The 23,186-nt window shown below is 43.6% G+C and overlaps 1 long non-coding RNA gene across 1 annotated transcript; it reads left to right on the plus strand.

Annotated features, from left to right (window-relative positions):
- Window positions 1-3,478: 3,478 nt before the first annotated feature.
- Window positions 3,479-20,373, plus strand: LOC132390525 (uncharacterized). Its single transcript, XR_009510931.1, has 3 exons — window positions 3,479-3,674; window positions 5,114-5,380; window positions 16,478-20,373. It is a non-coding gene; the product is annotated as an uncharacterized LOC132390525 (long non-coding RNA).
- The last annotated feature ends 2,813 nt before the right edge of the window (window positions 20,374-23,186 follow it).

Genomic DNA, 23,186 nt, shown 5'->3' on the forward strand with positions numbered 1-23,186 from the left:
ATTGAAAGGACAATACCGAAAATTAAATTGAATAAGTATCAGAAAAAATTGAAAAATATTGCATTGGAAGTAGCTAAAAAAGTTATCGCAATTACTTGGAAATCTGAGTTATATGTAACTATGGATCATTGGAATAATGAAATATATTGTTGTATTCCACTTGAAAAAATTACATATAATCTAAGAAATGAATATGATATATTTTTCAAAATTTGGCTCCCATACCTACAAAACATGGGATTAAATATAGAGGTCCTTTGAAGATAAAATTATAATGTAATTGGGGAAAGTAAGAATACATATAAATATTATTTTGAACTCCATGGAGCATGTGGGTATCCTCCAATATCGAGGCAATCTTTTTCTTCCTTATTTCTTTCTTTAGATAAGGGTTAAGGTGGGGAGGGGGAGGAGGATTAATATTATTTTTCTTTTTCTTACTAATTTTTCATTACATTTATTCTTTGTAATTTTCTAAAAATTTAATAAATAAATAAAAAGAGCATCCCAGTAATCCAACAGCCCACTCACCTTTGCTACCCTTTATGTCATTTCCTTACGTTTAACACAATTATTACGTGCCTTTTCCAGCTCAAACTGTGAATTGATTTAAAGTCAGTCCCATAATTTAATAGCTTTTATTTGAAAACTATCTACCCTCGCAAAGATTGTACTTAAGACTGCATTTGATTTTTCTTCAGCCTTGTACGCTTCACATTGAAATAGTATGTGTTTCGACGGTTTCATAATGACAAAATGTACACGACACAGAATGAAGTTTTCCAATTAGTTACAAGGCGTAATTAAGCATAGTGTGGATATTTCTGTCATGTGAATATCATTCCTTCACTTGTTTTAAGCCCTTCTTCTATAAACCCAACAGGTTTATGTATTCTGGAAAGGTGTCTGTCTTTACGTCCATTATCCTACGTCTTGCCATAAGCCCCTAATTCTTAACACTACCAACCCTATAGCTTCTAATTTGCTAAGTGGAAGGTCTATATCCACAGCTTAACATTTAACAGCTTTTGGAGCTAAACAATCAAAATCATCATTTACCTCAACAGTGTGATATGCAGGCCCCATAATGTGCAGACATATAAATCAAACTTTATATATGAAATACCGTTTGACAAGTTTCCAACAGTCAATGTGACCTACTGCCAGAATGACCTGTTTAAGACTCATCAAAACCGAAATGTATTCTGAGCAAATTATAAGGACCACTTTCTTCCATCCACTGTAAGCCTAAACTGTTGGCAAAGAATTCTGCCTTCTGTGCTGATAAATGGCTATAAGTCATTTCTTTATCATTACCTGCAATTCAGGCACACAAAAACAGCCACACCAACATCCCCAATTAAATTATCTTTTGATTCATCTGTAAAAATGGTTACTGTATGATAATAACTTTCATTAATATACTGATGACCAACAGACTCTCAGGCAGAACTGAATCCGATCGTGTAAAAACTAAAATCACCTGAAGTCATTGGAAAAAACAATGTGGGGTTACAGAGAAAGCTACAGTGGGACATACTGTATCATCAAATACACCCGTATTCCCAGCGTGGAAAGAACCCAGCCACCCAAAACAAAAAACACTCTTCTAGTGATGTCCCCAACCGTCCTCCAGCGCACCTTTAACAGGATGATCATTTCCTTGACCCGCAAATTAATCCAGTATGTTGACATCAACTTGAATCTTTGAGGGCAATTGTCCCATTGCAATCAGTAAAGCCAAAACAGGAGACAACATTACCGCACCAGAACACAATCTAAAAGTCTGTAATTGTATCACATACAAACACTTTTAATTTGAAGATGAAGCTGATCCACAAGCCACACAGACATAATCAAGAACAGATCAAATTAAACAAATATAATTGGTAAACAAAGATTTTCATGTTGCACCCAAGAATACCCACATAGATGTCTGAGGAGATTTAAAGCTCCTTTACATTTATCAATTATTTTACTGATAGTTGCTTCCCCGTCAGCTTATTATCCATCCACATACTGAGAAATCTTACCACTGACACTTCCTCAAGACATTAATCCTATAAGTTAAAATCAACTGCAAGTCTATTAATGCTGTTTGTAAACCACGTAATGTGTTTTAACGACTGAAAGCTTACAATCCTCATCAATCTGCCCACTGTTTGATCCATTAATTGTAAATTGCAGTTAATACCTCAAATCCATAAAGCTAAGTCATCTGTATATTGTGATTTACCCAGGGAATCCCATTTTCCCATCTCAGAGAAAATATCATTAATCATAATATTAAATAATGAATGGCTACAAATACTGCCTTGTGGGATTCCATTCTCTATCTCATAGACACAAACATGCCGACCTTTACTTGGACAGTCCATACAAAAAAAAACTCAGAAAAATTATACAATGTCCCCCTTACTCCTAATTTAATCAAAAGTCCTTTCTTCCATATTATTTCCCTTTTCAGTCTCAAGAAATACTGCTATTACAACATCTTTATTTAATTGTGCTTTCCGAATATCATCTTCCAAACCTAAAACTGAATCTAATGTCATTTCACACTTCCAAAATCCACTCTAATAAAACACTTTATCACCACTCTTTCCAAAATATAACTCAAGCGCTTGATTACTATACATTCCATAAGTTTACATAAATGAGACTTTCACGATATAGGCCCTTAACTAGAAGGATCAAATGGGGATCTGCCAGGTTTTCAGGCACTACTATTTCCATTTTCCATGAGGAAAGTAGATGCACAATTCAAATATTTAATATTTTACAAATGCGAATTATATACATTTACAATTTCAAATATCACTCTTTCCTGGAGACACCTGACCTGCATTATTAATAGACTTCTTAAATTCATACAAACAAATCTCTCCATCAGTGATACTATCATTGCTGCAGCTGACTTCCAGCACATCAGGGTATTCACTGAAAAACATATCCCTACATTGTTTAACTTCTTCACTTAAATTATCCTGATTATGAATCTCTGCAAATGACCCAGCCAGTAACACAACCTTCCATGTTTCAGTAACAATCATTTTGCCCTCATTAATCAACACTGGAATATTATGATCCCCACAAATCCCATTTTCTAAATCATATCCCAAACAATTCCAAGTTTGATATCCCTTCATATAACCTCCAATAAATCACCTACTTCCTCACCACGGCCTTTGCCCTTTTATTGTTAATAATGTCACTCGGAGACTGATGCACCATCACATAAAAACTCACATTTCTCCCAATTTGCTTCCTGTCCCGTTATAAATCCAAATCCAAACTCATGAAGACAGGAAGGCTGACTGACGTTCACATAAACTAATCACCTTCCGAGTTCTCATTTGAGCGACAGGCACTGCAGCCAATGACAGCAGGGGTCAGTGTTAAGTCTGAGCTACGATAGGCTGGAGGAAACCGGCCCATGATCAGCCCCTCCTCTTCCGCTCCATCGCCATGCCGGAGATCAGCGAGTCGCTTCTGTCGGTGTCGCCGGCCTCGGCGCCCACAAGGACGGGTGTGATTCCCCTTCGCGCCTCGGTGGGTCTGTTTCGGTGACGTCGGTGGTGGCTGACGAAACATGCTTTGACAGGGAGCGAGCGAGGAACAATGACTACAACTCCCAGAAGGCCCCACTGATGACGTTGTGGTGTTGTTTCGGGGTAAGGTATCAAAGCAAAATGGAGGAAAATGTAATGCATGACGTTTTCTGTATTGTATCGTGCCTTCAATAAACAATTAAACTAAAAGAGAGATTCCAGCGAGAAATAGATAGAAAACAGAACAATACAACACAGTACAGGCCCTTCGGCCCACAATGTTGTGCCAACCCTTAAACTCTGCCTCCCTAACCCTCCCTAAGCTTAAATTCCTCCAGATATCTGTCTAGTAGGCACTTAAACTTCATCTGTGTATCTGCCTCCACCAGTGACTCGGGCAGTTCATTCCACGCACCAACCACTCTCTGAGTATAAAATCTTCCTCTAATATCCCCCTTGAACTTCCCTCCCCTTACCTTAAAGCCATGTCCTCTTGTATTGAGCAGTGGTGCCCTGGGGAAGAGGCGCTGGCTGTCCACTCTATCTATTCCCCTTAATATCAACTATACCTCTATCATTTCTCCTCTCATCCTCCTTCTCTCCAGAGAGTAAAGCCCTAGCTCCCTTAATCTCTGATCATAATCCATACTCTCTAAACCAGGCAGCATTCTGGTAAATCTCCTCTGTACCCTTTCCAGTGCTTCCACAACCTTCTTATAGTGAGGTGACCAGAACTGGACAGAGTACTCCCTGTGGCCCAACCAGAGTTTTACAGAGCTGCATCATTACATCGCGACTTTTAAACTCAATCCCTCGAGTTATGAAAGCTAACACCGCATAAGCTTTCTTAACTACTTTGTCTACCTGTGATGCAACTTTCAGGGATCTGTGTACATGTAGCCCCAGATCCCTCTGCTCCTCTGCACTGCGAAGTATCCTGCCATTTACTTTGTACTCTGCCTTGGAGTTTGTCCTTTCAAAGTGTACCACCTCACACTTCTCTGGGTTGAACTCCATCTGCCAATTCTCAGCCCACTCCACTCCTGCATCCTATCAATGTCTCTCTGCAATCTTTGACAATCCTCTTCATTATCCACAACACCACCAATCTTTGTGTCTTCTACAAACTTGCCAACCCATTCTTCTACCCCCACATCCAGGTCGTTAATAAAAATCACAAAAAGTAGGGGTCCCAGAACTGACCCTTGTGGGATACCACTAGTCACAACCCTCCAATCCAAATGTACTCCCTCCACCAGAACTCTCTGCTTTCTGCAGGCAAGCCAATTCTGAATCCACCTGGTCAAACATTCCTGGTTCCCATGCCTTCTGACTTTATGAATAAGCCTACTGCGTGTAACTTTATCAAATGCATTACTAAAATCCATGTAGATCACATCCACTGCACTACCCTCATCTATATGCCTGGTCACCTCTTAAAAGAACTCCATCAGGCTTTTTAGACACGATCTGTCCTTCAGAAAGCCGTACTGACTGTCACTGATCAGACCATGATTCTTTAAATGCCAATAAATCCTATCTTTCTGAATCTTTTCCAACAGCTTTCCCACCACAGATGTAAGGCTCAATGGTCTATAATTATCGGGACTATCCCTACTACCCTTTTTGAACAAGGGGACAACATTCGCCTCCCTCCAATACTCCGGTACAATTTCCGTGGACAATGAGGACATAATGATCTTCGCCAGAGGCTCAGCAATCTATTTCCTTGCCTCGGATGCAGAACTGGGAAGCGCAGATGGAGTTCAACACAGATGAAGAGGTTCATTTCTGCAGGTCAAATTTGAACAAAGAATATAATATTAATGGTAAGACTCTTGGCAGTGTGGAGGGTCAGAGAGATCTTGCGGTCCATGTCCATACGACACTCAAAGCTGCTGTGGAGGTTGGCAGTGTTGTTAGGAAGGGGTCTGGTGTGATGGCCTTCATCAACCGTGGGATTGAGTTCAAGAGCTGTGAGGTGATGTTGAAGCGATATTTCTCCTAACCTGTACATAAGTAATTGTACCCCAACACGGCAGGGCTGTGGGCATAGTTGGACCCCGCTTGGGAGTCCTGTGTTCAGTTCTGGTGGCCTCACTAAAGGAAGGATGTGGATACTATAGAGAGTGTAGAGTAGATTTACAAGGATGTTGCTCTTGGATTGGAGAGCATGCTTTATGAGAATAGATTGAGTGAACTTAGCCTTTCCTTCTTGGAGCGACGGAGGATGAGAGGTGACCTGATAGGTGTAAGATGGTGAGAGGCTTTGACCATGTGGATAGCCAGAGGCATTTTCCAAGGCTTGAAGTGCCTGACACGTGGGGACGTAGTTTTAGCTGCTTAGAAGTCGGTACTGAGGGAATGTCAGGGGTAAGTTTCTTACACACAGAGTGGTGGGTGCGTGGAATGCACTGCCGGCAGCGATGGTGGAGGTGGATACAACAGGATATTTTAATAGACTCTCAGATAGCGTCATGGAGGTTAGAAACACAGAGGGCTATATGATCGGGAAATCCGAGGCAGTCTCTAGAGTAGGTTACATGGTCGGTACAACATTGTGGGCTGAAGAGCCTGTAATGTGCTGTAGATTTCTGTGTTCTGTGTCAAAGACAGGCAGAGGGATTAGTTTAAATGAACAGGAGGACAGCATGAAAAGGTTGGGCCGAAAGGCCTGTGTTAGTGCCGTAAGTGACGGGTTCTGTCCCAACCATCGACTCTAATCCCCTCAGCAGATGCTGCCTGACATGATAACGTTCTTGAAAAGTTGCATTCAGTTCCGCTTAGCATTCTGTGCAAAGGATGTTTTGTGCTGGAAGAGTGCAGAGGAGATTCATCATGATTGAGGGGGCTTCTGTTCATAAGTCCATAAGGCATAGGAACAGAGTTAGGCCATTCAGCCCATTGAGTCAGCCACCTTTCCATCATGGCTGATCCCAGATCGCACTCAATTCCAGATATCTGACCTCCCCCCATATCCATTGATGCCCTGACCGATCAGGAAACGATCAACTTCCGCCTTGAATATACCCACACACTCGGCCTCCACCGCAGTCTGTGGCAGAGCATTCCACAGATCCAACACACCTTGGCTAATTAAAAAAATAAGCTGCTTACCTCCGTTTGAAAAGGTGGCCCCTCAACTTTGTGGCTGTGCCCCACCACAGGAAATACCTTCTCCACATCCACCTTATCCAGTCCTTTCAACATTCGGTAGGTTTCAATGAGATGCCCCCGCATTTCTCTGAGTTCCAGTGAGCACAGGGTCAAAGCTGCCAAGTGCTCCTCATATTTTAACCCCTTCATTCCCGAAATCATCTTTCTGAACTTCCTCTGGACTCTCTCCAATGACAACACATCCTGTCTGAGATGTGGGGCCCAACACTGTTGACAATACTCCAAGTGTGGCCTGACTAGAGTCTTATAAAGCCTCAGCATTATCTTGTTGCTGTTATATTCATGGGGTGAGATTGGACTGTGTTGATCTACAGGGGGATCTTGGAATCCGAGATCATAACTCCCAGATAGTGGTTCCATTGTCAGGCAGTTATGTTGCAGTTGTATAAATCTCTAGTTTATCCACATCTGGAGAATTGCATTTGAAGACAGGAATAATGCGGAGGTTTTGGATGGTGAGTGGAAGAGGCTTAACAGGATGCTGCCTGGATAAAGTGAGACCGGACAATCTCGGGGAATTTTCTCCGGAGTGGCAGAGGCTGAGGGAGGTCTGACAGACGTTTACAGGAATGTGAGAGACACAGACAGAGTGGACAGCCGGGATTTTTTCTCTAAGGTGGAAATGTCCAATGCCAGGACAAAGGGGGAACACATCCTCATTGGTCCTTTTTGCACTATTGAAGTATTTTGTGATTTAGTGTAATTTTGTTTTTTCTCTGCATAGCTGCTGTTGGAAAAAAAAACAATTAGAAAAGACAATGATGTTAAAAACTTGACTCAGAATGTTTAAAGAAGATTTGCGGTTCAAGTTTTGTTTTTCATTCCCAGAGTGGTGGGTGTCTGGAGTGAATATCGGGTGGTGGTGGAGGCAGATGTGATAGAGGCTATTGGATACCACGTGGATGAGAGGAGAATGGAGGGATGTGTTCCTTGTGTAGGCAGAAGGGATTGGTTTAGTAAGGCATGAAGTGACCAGTTCAATTGGTTCAGAACAACACAGTGAGCAGAAGGGCCTGTTCAAGGACAAGTACTGCAAGCAGAACAGGTAAACTGGATAAAGTGATCCCACTCAGAGAACAGTCTGTGACGTCAGTGGATATATGCCGGCATCACAGTTCTCTCACCAAAGATACTTCCCTGCTGGATAAAATGAAGTTTGTGAAGTTTATAACCAATCGGGTGAATTGTACTGATCAGGCATCTCACCCTACTGAGGAAATTAAAATTATTGTGAAAGCTGCAGAAAGGTATCTTGGTGTAACTAGTGTTTTGTGGTAAGCTGTAAATGAAGCTCTGATTTGTGGGGGTTTCTGCATCCCAGTCTACTTGTGAAGATATGTAATGGGATTGAAATATTGAAGTGAAATGCAAGAAGCCTGATTTTACATGGCCAACACTTTCAGCAGTTTATTTCTGATTGGTCAGATTCTTCCGATGTTATATCTGTTCAGGAAACCTGCACATTTTAAGTTTTATTGCTGTGCAGGATTATATTGTCGTTTGGCTTGACAGGTCAGTTGGTAGAGGGGTGGTGGTGTCAGTTTTATAAGGAAAAGGGGCAGAGTATAGTGTTGTGAATGGGAATAAAATGCATCATGAACTTGTCGAAAATCTTGATTCAACAGGTATGTGTGTAATTTTCTTTTGAAAAATATTAGCTTTCTGAATCGTATTTGGAGGGTTGGCTATCCACTTTTCTCATGGAAAATGGTTGTAGTAGTTCCCATTCTAAAACCTGGATCTCCCCGTCTGATCCTCCTTGTAGGCCAATATCATTAAAGTCTCATTTATGTAAACTTGTAGAATGTATGGTAATCGAATGTTTGAATTATATTTTCGATAAAAGAGGTAACTTCATGTTTTATCAGAGGAGAATTTGGAACGGTAGAATAAGACCATAAGAAAAAGGAGCAGAAGTCAGTCATTCAGCCAATCGAGTCTGTTCTGCCATTTAATCATGAGCTGATCCATTCTCCCATTTAGTCCCACTCCCCCACCTTCTCACCATGACCTTTGATACCCTGGCTACTCAGATACCTAGCAATCTCTGCCTTAAATAACATTGGAATCAGTTTGGGTTTGGAAGATCATAATAGGAAAGTACAGTTAAATAAAGATGTTGTAATAGCAATATTTTTGATATTGAAAAGGCAAATGATATTTATTGAAGGATGGACTTTTGATTAATTTTTGGAAATGCAAATGAGAGGGCTATTGTACAATTTTTTCTGATTGTTTCTATTTGTACGTCTTGTAAAGGTCTGGATGGGCAAGTATGACATTGAATTCATGTTTATATGTGGAAGATGGTATTAGTAAAGCCAGTTAAATATAGAAGTTGTAACAGCAGCATTTTTACTATTCAAAAGGCAGATGGTATTTATGGAAGGAAAGAATTTTTATGAAATTGTGGAAATGAGGATGGAGGGGCGATTATCTAACTTTGAGTTGTTTTAATTGAACGTTTTGTGTCAGGTATGGGTGGGAAAGTTATATTCAGGTTGTTATGAGATAGAGACTGGGATCCCACAGGCAGTATTTATTATTTTATATTGTTATGAATCCCGTAACTGGAGAACTTACCAGCAGAGATAGAGAGGTCCGTTGAAGTCTGATGTCACTATTTTCAAACGTTTTACTCGTAAAGGGACACAAAAGTAGGGTTAATACATACATTTAGATAGTGCACATTGTCAACATTCAATCTAAAGCGCGGGTATAGTAATCATCATCATTAAGAAGTGAGCTCTGCTGGTGTCTAGGGGTTAATAGATTGTCCGTTGGAAATATAAAAGTCACTCTGAAAGTCTGCAGGCCGCAGCCCTTTGAAAATCGCTGGGTTTTGCGTGGGGCGACCGAGAGAGAGAGATTGGGCGGGGGAGAAGAGAAAGAACTTGCCGAGTCTTGATGAATCTTCCGTGAAATCGGGGAAGCGTTGGTTCCCTCTCCCCGATGTTAGTTAAAAGCGGTTTCCTGTGATTCCAGCCACAAATTCCAATCCCGGAATCTAACGCACGTGGCTTCCTTCAGAATGGCATCCCGCTACTGCGGGATCGCTCTCTCGTGTCTTCTGGGTGCGTCTAAGGGGCTGACCCCCTGAGACTCTCCTTTATACTTCCTCACGGGGTCGCAGGTGTCAATCAGGTTGGGATGATGCAATCTCTCTCTCAACCAGCCCACCTTGCCCGAGGGCTTTTCACGTGGTCTCCATGAGACAATAGTTGCTGGCATCTTATTCTGTATCCCTGGTGGGACGTGCAATTTTTCACGTTCCTCTCTCTCTCACTTCCTGGGTCTACTGACCCCCCCCGCCCCCAACGGGTGCTCTTGCGATTCTCACAAAGGAGGGGGCTGGGATCCCCTCTTAAAAAGACGTTTTACCAGCGGTTAAAACGGAGTGGTCCACCGTCTTACAGGAGTTTTGAATCTAACACAATACTCAAGTTTTTCTTTTCACAAAATACTACCGTTATACATTCAAGTCAGTATCTAAATAGTTAACGATTACAGTGTCCCTTTCTTTCGTATCTTAACATTGCGAACCGTACATCAGACTTCAATTCAATAACCACCTATTTAATTTTTTTTTTCTAAGCAACAAAACTAAGGAGGTGTGACCTTAGCTTAGGTGCGTTTACAAAAGTTTACGCGAATACTAATCGTTTCAGTCGTTTAACTTAACCGGCAGCTCTCCAAAGGGCTGTCTTTATTATTCACAGGCTTTGGCGCAAACCCGTTCAATCTGCCTGGCTGTCTAACAATGACATCCCCATTAACCGTTGCCTCTTTTCTGGCGAGCCCCCCCGTGGGGAACTTGAGTAGTTTTGCGTGGTGAACTCCCGCCCGCCCCGCTCATCGGGGTTATTTTAGCAACACCATGCCCCAGACTTAGACCATTTCCACCCAACTCTTTGATTTTACCCAGGTGGCTGGCCCTTTTATCAGTTCCCTTCAGGCTATTGGTGTTTGATTCGAACTCGAAGGCAGCCTTTTCACACCCCATCCTGGCGTAACAATAGAGTGGGGGACCCCGCTATTCCCCGGCTCACTCTGTGAGCGATCTGCCAGGTTTAAGATTTCGTCCTTCGATTTGGAAACTACAGACTTTTCGTTTCCTTCGCCAACAATCCTCACCCCTCCATTCTTAAATTCTGCATTAACTTTGAACACTCCTTCAAGTACAGGCGCCGGGGAACTCACACTTTCCCCGGTTACCAAGGTTAACCCTTTTCCCACTGAACCGAGTCCATCTGACCCACAAGGACGGCCACTGTCCTGTTCCACTGAATCAGAAACCTCAGACTTCTTCTGAGCTCCGTTACCAGGTTCAGCACCTCATGCATCCCCATCTCGGACACACTCAAACGGGACATTGGCCTCTTCCAGGCTTTCAACACCCGTACCTTTTCCACATTCTAACTTCCCCCGATCCTCCCAGTTACTCTCTGGGCAGCTCCCACCCGGGGAAGGCGCAACCCTGCGAGTTGAAACAATCTCCTTTTCAGCAGACCCCTTCGAGGCAAGGGTATCCTTTCCATCTAGGACTGCCCTCCTCTCGTTATCGGGAACACCTTTAGAACTCTCAAGTTCTTCAAACAACTCTGCCAAACCAGATAGATCATCCATGTCCAACTCTGGACCTTTTAACAGCTTTATCTGTTTCTCATCTTTATTTCCTACCTTTAGGACCTTTTTCTTCGCTAAAGACAGATCTATCTCCTCTCCCTTACCCCCTTTCACTTTACTACTCTTCGTCTTACCACCCTCGAAACCCTCGTGGCACAGGGTCGGCAAAGACGTCTCGGCCAAATCAAAACTGGCCAGATTTAAACTGCTCTCGTTCACAGCTCTCTCTCTCGACAGGCTGTGAGTGACCGCGCCGGCGAGATGGTCCTTGGGCGCTAGGGACGGGGCCACCACACTCTCCGGTCGGCCGGTCAGCAGGTCGGCAGCATGGCTGACCAAACCTTACCACCTGCTAAGTCATTTCTCAGCAGGATGTCCACGTCATCTCTCGGGAATTCTGAGGGCACCCCTATTTCAACTGGTCCATACACCAGCTCACAATCCAACAACACCTTATATAAGGGCACCATTTCTATCCGTTTATTTATTCCTTCCACCTTTACCATGCCCGTTTCCCGACCAAATTCTAGTACCTTACGGCTAACCAGGGATAATTCAGAGCCCGTATCCCTCCAGATTCGTACGGAAACTGGTGTGTCTCCCTACGTCACAGACACGGTTCCGTGTGACAGACAACTCCCAGAGCCCTCTCGTACTTTATCGACCCTCAGCTCTCTGGTCGATTTGCTGATTACCACGGCACACCCGATAGGGACTGTGGTTTTCCCTCTTCCTATCTCCTTCCTCGGAGCAAAGCATCGAGATGCAATGTGCCCCTCCTTTCCACAATTAAAACAGGTCAAACCCGGAGCCCTCTGGTCGTCTTGCCTTTCCCCCTCAACCTTACTGCTAGCTCCCGGTGGAACCTCTGCCTCACTCGTCGGACTTTCTCGATCGTTCCCACGGTCTCTCTGGGGACCTTTCTTCGAGGGAGTCTTTGTCTTGTGGGTTAGGGCATATTCGTCCGCCAACCTGGCAAATTCTGAAATGGACTTATCCGGCTTCTCATTCAAATACACCCGGATCTCCTCCGGAACACAACTTTTGAATTCCTCAATCAAAAATAACTTCCTGAGACGCCCATAATCCTCGCCCACTCTTTCCGCGGTGCACCAACGGTCCAAGAGCACCCCCTTCTCATGGGCTAGCTCGGTATACATTTGATTCCACCCTTTCCTTAAATTTCTAAACCTTTGTCTATAGGCCTCAGGTACCAATTCCTAAGTCCGGAGAATTACCTTTTTTACCTCATCATAATTCTCCGCTACTCCCTCCTCTAGGGACAAGGCCGCATCTGCTCGTTGGGCCTTCCCCTTTAACACACTTTGTAACAACGCCACCCACTGCTCTTTTGGCCACTTCTGATTTACTGCCACCTATTCAAAAAGCAAGAAATAGCTATCGACATCTGTCTCCTCGAACGGGGGCAGCAATCTCAACTCCCTACTAACATTAAACCGCTCTGCTTGGTCTAACCCTTGATCTCTTCTTTCGTTCTTCATCTTCTCAATTTCCCGGTCATGTTGCCTCTGTTTCTCTTTCTCTTCTGCTTCTAGCTTCTTTAGGTTAATTTCATGCTGCCTTTGCCTTTCCCTCTCTCTCTCTCTTGCCTTTCCCTCTCTCTCTCTCTCTCTCTCTCTCTCTCAGCCGCTTCCAGCTCTTTTAACTTAATTTCATGTTCCAACTTCAATTTCTCCACCTCTAACTGAACCGTCCCACTTGATGGTATCTCTTCAGGGATATCTCCCAATACCTCAGCTTCAAACACCTTCTTCCCAATGTAATACTGGGTTATGGCCCTTCGTACCTCCCGCTTTTTCATGGACGACCTCACTTCTGTGAGGTTCAACCCCTTCGCCAAATTTAACAAGTCTGATTTTGTGGCCGCCTCTAGTGCCCCCCACCGTCGGGTTTTCGATAAATTCCCCCACGTCCATCTATGCTGGTTTCTCGTCTGGCTACCCGCGTAACCAGATTCAAGTTTTTGATTTACAAGCCCGATTCACTGGCCTCCCAATTTGGTGTCAAATCCCGAGGCGAGAACCCCAACTGTTATGAATCCCGTAACTGGAGAACTTACCAGCAGAGATAGAGAGGTCCGTTGAAGTCTGATGTCACTATTTTCAAACGTTTTACTCGTAAAGGGACACAAAAGTAGGGTTAATACATACATTTAGATAGTGCACATTGTCAACATTCAATCTAAAGCGCGGGTATAGTAATCATCATCATTAAGAAGTGAGCTCTGCTGGTGTCTAGGGGTTAATAGATTGTCCGTTGGAAATATAAAAGTCACTCTGAAAGTCTGCAGGCCGCAGCCCTTTGAAAATCGCTGGGTTTTGCGTGGGGCGACCGAGAGAGAGAGATTGGGCGGGGGAGAAGAGAAAGAACTTGCCGAGTCTTGATGAATCTTCCGTGAAATCGGGGAAGCGTTGGTTCCCTCTCCCCGATGTTAGTTCAAAGCGGTTTCCTGTGATTCCAGCCACAAATTCCAATCCCGGAATCTAACGCACATGGCTTCCTTCAGAATGGCATCCCGCTACTGTGGGATCGCTCTCTCGTGTCTTCTGGGTGCGTCTAAGGGGCTGTCCCCCTGAGACTCTCCTTTATACTTCCTCACGGGGTCGCAGGTGTCAATCAGGTTGGGATGATGCAATCTCTCTCTCAACCAGCCCACCTTGCCCAAGGGCTTTTCACGTGGTCTCCATGAGACAATAGTTGCTGGCATCTTATTCTGTGTCCCTGGTGGGACGTGCAATTTTTCACGTTTCTCTCTCTCTCACTTCCTGGGTCTACTGACCCCACCCCCCACCCCCTCAACGGGTGCTCTTGCGCTTCTCACAAAGGAGGGGGCTGGGATCATAACAATATTATAATTAATAATATTTTTCTCTGAGACAGGTTTTTCATTGTGTAAATCACTATGTGCAGATGATGGAGGTTTATGGATTAGAGGTAGAAATTTCACTTTTACTGTATATAAGATGCTTTAGCAATTAGTAAGGTCGAACAGTCGGCAACTAGATGGGATTTAAGCTTTCAGTTATGTGCTTTACAAACAGGATTAATTGACCTGCACTTGATTGGAAATGATATGTTCAAACTCCTTAAAAGGTGTCAGTGGTGAGATTTCCAGGCATGTGGACGGATAATAAGCTGACATTGAAGCGCCGGATCAGAAAATAATTTTTACAGATGGATTAAAACGTAATTTAACTGGGAATGTTGGTGTGTCTGTTCTCATTTTTTGTGTGTGCCTGAGTTGCAGGCAATGATAAACAAATCACTTACCAGCCATTTGTGGGTATATGAAGCAGAATTCTTTGCTTTGATTTTAGGGTTACGGTGTGTGGAGGAAATTGTTCCTTGCAAACTTGTAATTTGTTCAGATTCTCTTTCGGTTTTGATGAGCCTTAAAACAGGACATTCTAGCAGTAGGTCAGATTGACTGTTGGAAACTCATCAAGCATTATTTCATATACAAAGTTCGGTTCATATGTCTGCACCTTATGGGCCCTGCACATCGCACTGTTGAGGGAAATGATGGAGTTGACTGTTTAGCAACAAAACCTGTTAGAAGTTCAACTGTGGATATAGACATTCCACTTTGCAAATCAGAAGCTAAGGGGATGGTAGGGTTAAGAATTCAGGACTTATGGCAAGATCTGTAGTAAAATTGACACAAGGACTGATACCTTTACAGAATACATAAACAAGTTGGGTTTTTGGAAGAAGGGCTTAAAACAGGAAGGGAAGGAATGATATTGACACGACTTAGAATTGCCAACACTGTGCTTAATTATGCCTTGTATTTAATTAGAAAACTTCATTCTGTGTCACAGGACCATAGAACCATAGAACACTACAGCGCAGAACAGGCCCTTCAGCCCTTCATGTTGCTATGACCCATATAATCCTTAAAAAAAAGTACTAAACCCACACTTCCCCATAACCCTCTAATTTTCTTTCATCCGTGTGCCTGTCCAAGAGGTTCTTAAATACCCCTAATGTTTTAGCCTCCACCACCAACCCTGGCAAGTCATTCCAGGCACTCACAACCCTCTGTGTAAAAAAAAAACTTACCCCTAATGTCTCCCCTAAACTTCCATCCTTTAATTTTGTACCTATGCCCTCTGGTGTTTGCTATTGGTGCCCTGGGGAACAGGTACTGACTATCCACCCTATCTATGCCTCTCATAATCTTCTAGACCTCTATCAAGTCCCCTCTCATTCTTCTACGTTTCAAAGAGAAAAGTCCCAGCTCTGCTAACCTTGCTTCATATGACTGTTGTGTACATTTTGTCATTATGAAACTTTTAAACACATACTATTTCAGTGTGAAGCAGATACAGGTGAAAAAAATCAAATGCAGTCTTCAGTACAATCTTTGAGGGGTTGATAGTTTTCAGATAAAAACTTTATTAAGTTATAGGACTGACGTTAAATTAATTCACAGTATTGAACATGCAGAGGCATATAATAATGGAATCGTCCCAATTGTTTCGGGACGTTACTCCGGGGATGACGGCTTAACAGAGGTGGCTGACGGATGTGGGAACAGCAGGAGAGACATGTCCCACCGAAGAAGTTCTCCAATGGCGGTGGTGGGAATCCGTCGCTGACAAGTGAAGTTAACGATTATGTTAAGCCTAAGGAAATGACATATAAGGTAGCAAAGGTGAGTGGGATGTTGGATTATTGGGATGGTCTTAAAATCCAACAAAAGGCAATGAAAAAAGCCATAAGAATGGTCAAGATGAAATATGAGGGCAAACCGGCCAATAATATAAATCAGGATACTAAAAGTTTAGTTTTCAGTTACACGAAGAGTGAAAGGGAGATGAGAGTTGATACTGGACCACTGGAAAATGATGTTGGTGAAGTAGTAATGGGGGACAAAGAAATGGCATATGAACTTAGTGAACAATCTTCACTGTCTTTTCCAGTCAGCACCACCCCCACTTGTCCCATTTAACCTGTTTCAGTTCGTATGGACTGTAGCACCTGGGGGAGCTCAGGACCCTATTCTATTCTGTTGTTGGATGCGGTGAACGAGTTAAAATTAATGGATCGATAATTCTCATCTCATGATTATTTCACTCTCTGCATATTTACATTTACAGTGATCTTACTCCTGACGCCAGTCCCAGGACCCAACCCATTTACAGACCTAGAGCGGAACCGGAGCAGATCCTCAGCCACTGGTTTCCATCCCCAGTCGCAAAGTAAGGATAAAGTTTCCCCGTGAATTTATTCCCAGTGAAGATGTGGAGATGGGACTTGGTCTCCGCGTTGTAAAATGAAACTGTCCCGGACTCGTAACTGAGATAAACTCCCACCCTCCCGGGGATGGGACCGGCAGCGAGACGGGACTCGGGGGAGGGGGGACCACCGAACATGTCACAATCCCGATGTAACACATCATAATACCGCCTGATGACCCAGAATCCGGTCTCCGGACTCAGACTGACCTGTCTCTTCCTCTCCACAGTCTCTACGGCGACTCCCGGACCCCAGTCCTAATCCTCGTCACCTCCACGTCCCAGTGATGTCTCCCCGATGTGAATCCCTCCGATCCCAGCACACAAGGCCAGTCTGTGAATCTCTTCCTGGTGTCAGGGAGATCCCTCCGGGTCCGGGTACAACTCACACTCTTCCGATCCTCAGACACCTCGATCCATGGATTCGCCGTTTCCACATTCCTCATAGCACATTCATCCTAGCTCTGGCATTCTAGACACTCTGTTCGGACACGGCAACCTAGCTCTGGCATTGTAGACACTCTGGTTGGACACGGCATGCTAGCTCTGGCATTCCAGACACTCTGGTTGGACACGGCATGCTAGCTCTGGCATTCTAGATACTCTGGTCGGACACGGCATCCTAGCTCTGGCATTCTAAATACTCTGGTCGGTGACAGAGACTGGGAGGGGAAGCAGAGAATTAGAGAGTCCCCGGGCATTGTGGGGAGACTCAGGCAGCACTGCCCCAGAGATTGGGGGAACACTCGGGCAAAGCGTCCCCAGGAGCAGTGGAAAGCCCGTGGGCCTTCGGCGCAGTCGGGTTGCTGACAGGCAACCTTTCCCAGGGAAGCGTGTGGGCAACTAATATCTCTCCAATATCTTTCCGCTGGACGGAGAGCAGAGATTTACCGATCAAACAGACACAAAATGCTGTAGGAACCGAGCGGGTCAGGTAGCATGTGTGGAGAGAGATGGACAATCAACGTTTCAGATCGACATCTTCTCTGAAGAACAAAGATGAATAGGGGAGAGAGACAGCAGAAACGAGTGCGGGAAAGGGGTGGATTAAGATGGGAAGGGGTGAGTGAATGGATTTAAACAAGAGGTCACAGAGGCTCTTCTAAACTTTTAGTATCCTGATTTATATTATTGGCCAGTTTGCCCTCATATTTCGTCTTGACCATTCTTATGGCTTTTTTCGTTGCCTTTTGTTGGATTTTAAGAGCATCCCAATAATCCAACATCCCACTCACCTTCGCTACCTTCTATGCCATTTCCTTAGGTTTAACACAATTAATACATGCCTTTTCCAGCTCAAACTGTGAATTAATTTAAAGTCAATCCCATAATTTAATAAAGTTTTTACCTGAAAACTATCTACCCTCGCAAAGATTGTACTGAAGACTGCAGTTGATTTTTCTTCAGCCTTATATGCTTCATATTGAAATAGTATGTGTTTCGACAGTTTCATAATGACAAAATGTACACGACACAGAATGAAATTTTCCAATTAGTTACACGGCATAATTAAGCATGGTGTGGGCATTTCTAAGTCGAGTCAATATCATTCCTTCCCTTGTTTTAAGACCTTCTTCTATAAACACTGCAAGTTTATGTATTCTGTAAAGGTGTCTGTCCTTATGTCCATTATCCTACGTCTTGCCATAAGCCCCTAATTCTTAACAGTACCAACCCTTTAGCTTCTAATTTGCTAAGTGGAAGGTCTATATCCGCAGCTTAACATTTAACAGCTTTTGGTGCTAAACAGTCAACATCATTTCCCTCAACATTGTGATCTGCGGCCCATAATGTGCAGACATATAAATCAAACTTTAGATATGAAATACCGTTTGAGGAGTTTCCAACAGTCAATCTGACCTACTGCCAGAATGACCTGTTTAAGAGTCATCAAAACCGAAATATATTCTGAGCAAATTATAAGGACCAATTTCCTCCCCCCACTGTAAGCCTAAACTGTTGGGAAAGAATTCTGCTTCCTATGCTGATAAATGACTACAAGTCATTTCTTTATCATTACCTGCAATTCAGGCACACAAAAACAGCCACACCAACATCCCCAGTTAACTTATCTTTTGATTCATCTGTAAAAATGGTTACTGTATCATAATAACTGTCATTAATATACTGATGAACCAACAGACTCTCAGGCAGAACCGAGTCCGATCGTGTAACCTAAAATCAACTGAAGTCATTGGAAAAAACAAGGTGGGGTTACAGAGAAAGCTACAGTGGGACATGTTGTATCATCAAATACACCCGTATTCCCAGTGTGGTAAGAACCCAGCCACACAAAACAAAAAACACTCTTTTTGTGATGTCCCCAACCATCCTCCAGCACACCTTTAACAGGATGATCATTTCATTGCCCTCTGAAATTAATCCAGAATGTTAACGTCAACTTGAACCTCCAGCAACACACACAAAATGCTGGTGGAACACAGCAGGCCAGGCAGCATCTGTAGGGAGAAGCACTGTCAACGTTTCAGGCCGAGTCCCTCCGTCAGGACAGGTATAGATGTTGCCTGGCCTGCTGCGTTCCAGCAGCATTTTGTGTGTGTTGCTTGAATTTCCAGCATCTGCAGATTTCCTGGAGTTTGAACTTGAACCTCTGTTACTTTGAGGGCAATTGTTCCATTGTAATCAGTAAAGCCAAAACAGGAGACAACATTACTGCACCTGAACACAATCTTAAAGCCTGTAATTGTATCACATACAAACATTGTTAAGTTGAAGATGGATCCCATTCTCCATCTCATAGAAACACAAACATAACATGCTGACCGGTACTTGGACAGTCCATCCAAAAAAAAACTCAGAAAAATTATACAATGTCCCCCTCACTCCTAATTTAATCAAAAGTCCTTTCTTCCATATCATTTCCCTTTTCAGTATCAAGACATACTGCTATTACGACATCTTTATTGAATTGTGCTTTCCGAATATCATCTTCCAAACCTAAAACTGAATCTAATGTCATTTTACCCTTCGAAATCCACTCTAATAAAACACTATATCAACACTCTTTCCAAAATATAACGCAAGTGCTTAATTACCAAACATTCCATCAGTTTACATAAATGAGAGATTCACGATTTTGGTCCATAACAAGAAGGATCAAATGGGGATCTACCAGGTTTTAGAATAGGTACGACTGCTGCCATTTTCCATGAGGAAAGTAGATGCACAATTCAAACATTTAATACTTTCACTAAAGAGAATTATATACAATTACAATTTCAAACATCTCTTTCCCGGGGACACCTGACCTGCATTATTAATAGACTTCTTCAATTTATACAAATAAATCTCTCCATCAGTGATACTGTCATTGCTACAGCTGACTTCGAGCACACACTGAAAAACATATCCCTACATTGTTTAACTTCTTCACTTAAATTATCCTGATTATGAATCTCAGCAAATGACCCAGCCAGTGACAATCCTGTTTCAGTAACAATCATTTTGCCCTCATTAAACAACACTGGAATATTATGATCCCCACAAATCCCCCCCCCCCATTTTCAAAATCATATCCCAAACATCTCCAAGTTTGATATCCCTTCCAATATTATCTCCATATAACCTCCAGTAAATCACCTCTTTCCTCACCACGGCCTTTGCCCTTTTATTGTTAATAATGTAACTCGGAGACTGATGCACCATCACGTAAAAACTCTAATTTCTCCCAATTTGCTTCCTGTCCCGTTATAAATCCAAATGCAAACTCATAAATACAGGAAGGCTGACTGACGTTCACATAAACTAATCACCCTCAGGCGACAGGCACTGCAGCCAATGACAGCAGGGGTCAGTGTTAAATCTGAGCTACGATAGGCTGGAGGAAATGGGCCCATGATCAGCCCCTCCTCTTCCGCTCCATCGCCATGGCGGAGATCAGCGAGTCGCTTCTGTCGGTGTCGCCGGCCTCGGCGCCCACAAGGACGGGTGTGATTCCCCTTCGCGCCTCGGTGGGTCTGTTTCGGTGACGTCTGTGGTGGCTGACGAAACATGCTTTGACAGGGAGCGAGCGAGGATAATGACTACAACTCCCAGAAGGCCCCACTGATGACATTGTGGTGTTGTTTAGGGGTAAGGTATCAAAGCAAAATGGAGGAAAATGTAATGCATTACGTTTTCTGTATTGTAACGTGCCTTCAATAAAAAATTAAATGGAAAGAGAGATTCCAGCGAGAAATAGAACATAGAACAATACAGCACAGTACAGGCCCTTTGGCCCTCAATGTTGTGCCGACCCCTAAACTCTGCCTCCCTAAGCTTAAATTCCTCCATATACCTGTCTAGTAGACTGTTAAACTTCACTCGTGTATCTGCCTCCACCACTGACTCGGGCAGTTCATTCCACGCACCAACCACTCTCTGAGTATAAAATCTTCCTCTAATATCCCCCTCGAACTTCCCTCCCCTTACCTTAAAGCCATGTCCTTTTGTATTGAGCAGTGGTGCCCTGGGGAAGAGGGCTGGATGTCCACTCTATCTATTCCCCTTAATATATTGTATACCTCTATCATGTGTCCTTTCATCCTCCTTCTTTCCCGAGAGTAAAGCCCAAGCTCCCTTCATATCTGATCATAATGCATACTGTCAAAACCAGACAGAATTCTGGTAAATCTCCTCTGTACCCTTTCCAATGCTTCCACATCCTTCTTATAGTGAGGTGACCAGAACTGGACAGAGTACTCCGAGTATGGCCTAACCAAAGTTTTATAGAGCTGCATCATTACATCGCGACTCTTAAACTCTATCCCTCGACTTAGGAAAGCTAACACCCCATAAGCTTTCTTAACTACTCTGTCTACCTGTGAGGCATCTGGATATGTAGCCCCAGATCCCTCTGCTCCTCCACACTTCCAAGTATCCTACCATTTACTTTGTACTCTGCCTTGAAATTTGACCTTCCAAAGTGTACCACCTCACACTTCTCCAGGTTGAACTCTATCTGCCACTTCTCAGCCCTCTCCTGCATCCTATCAATGTCTCTCTGCAATCTTTGACATTCCTTAGCACTATCCACAACACCACCAACCTTTGTGTCTTCTGCAAACTTGCCAACCCATCCTTCTACCCGCACATCCAGGTCGTTAATAAAAATCACAAAAAATAGGGATCCCAGAATTGATCCTGGTGGGACACCACTAGTCACAATCCGAATGTACACCATCCAGCACAACTCTCTGCTTTCTGCAGGCAAGCCAATCCTGAATCCACCTGATCAAACATCCCTGGATCCCATGCCTTCTGACTTCTGTATAAGCCTGCCGTGTGGAACCTTATCAAATGCATTACTAAAATCCATGTAGATTACATCCACTGCACGACCCTCTTCTATATGGCTGGTCACCTCCTAAAAGAACTCCATCAGGCTTGTTAGACACAATCTGCCCTTCAGAAAGCCATGCTGACTGTCACTGATCAGACCATGATTCTTTAAATGCCAATAGATCCGATCTTTGTGAATCTTTTCCAACAGCTTTCCCACACAGATGTAAGGCTCAATGGTCTATAATTATCCAGACTATCCCTACTACCCTTTTTGTACAAGGGGACAACATTCGCCTCCCTCCAATACTCCGGTACCATTCCCGTGGACACTGAGGACATAATGATCCTCGCCAGAGGCTCAGCAATCTATTTCCTCGCTTCGGATGCAGAACCGGAAAGTGGCAGAGGGAGTTCAACACAGATGAAGAGATTCATTTCTGCAGGTCAAATTTGAACACAGAATATAATATCAATGGTAAGACTCTTGGCAGTGTGGAGGGTCAGAGAGATCTTGGGGTCCATGTCCATACGACACTCAAAGCTGCTGTGGAGGTTGGCAGTTTTGTTAGGAAGACGTCTGATGTGATGGTCTTCATCAACGTGGGATTGAGTTCAAGAGCTGTGAGCTGATGTTGAGGCTATATTCCTCCTAACCTGTACATAAGTAATTGTACCCCAACAGGACAGGGCTGTGGGTTTAGTTGGACCCCACTTGGGAGTCCTGTGTTCAGTTCTGGTGGCCTCACTACAGGAAGGATGTGGATACTATAGAGAGTGTAGAGTAGATTTACAAGGATGTTGCTCTTGGATTGGAGAGCAGCGTTATGAGAATAGATTGAGTGAACTTGGCCTTTCTTTCTTGTAGTGACGGAGGATGAGAGGTGACCTGATAGAGGTGTATGAGATGATGAGAGGCTTTGACCATGTGGATAACCAGAGGCATTTTCCCAGAGACTCTTAGATAGGTTCATGGAGCTTAGAAACATAGAGGGTTATACAATCAGGAAATCCGAGGCAGTCTCTAGAGTAGGTTACAACATTGTGGGCTGAAGAGCCTGTAATGTGATGTAGATTTCTGTGTTCTGTGTCAAAGACAGGCAGAGGGATTAGTTTAAATGGACAGGAGGACAGCATTGAAAGGTTGGGCCGAATGGCCTGTGTTAGTGCCGTAAGGGAGGGGTTCTGTCCCAGCCATCGACTCTATTCCCCTCAACAGATGCTGCCTGGCTTGACAACGTTCTTGAAAAGTTACATTCAGTTCCGCTTAGCATTCTGCACAGAGGATGTT

The sequence above is a fragment of the Hypanus sabinus genome, unplaced genomic scaffold (assembly GCF_030144855.1).
Source record: "Hypanus sabinus isolate sHypSab1 unplaced genomic scaffold, sHypSab1.hap1 scaffold_943, whole genome shotgun sequence".
Lineage (NCBI taxonomy): Eukaryota > Metazoa > Chordata > Chondrichthyes > Myliobatiformes > Dasyatidae > Hypanus > Hypanus sabinus.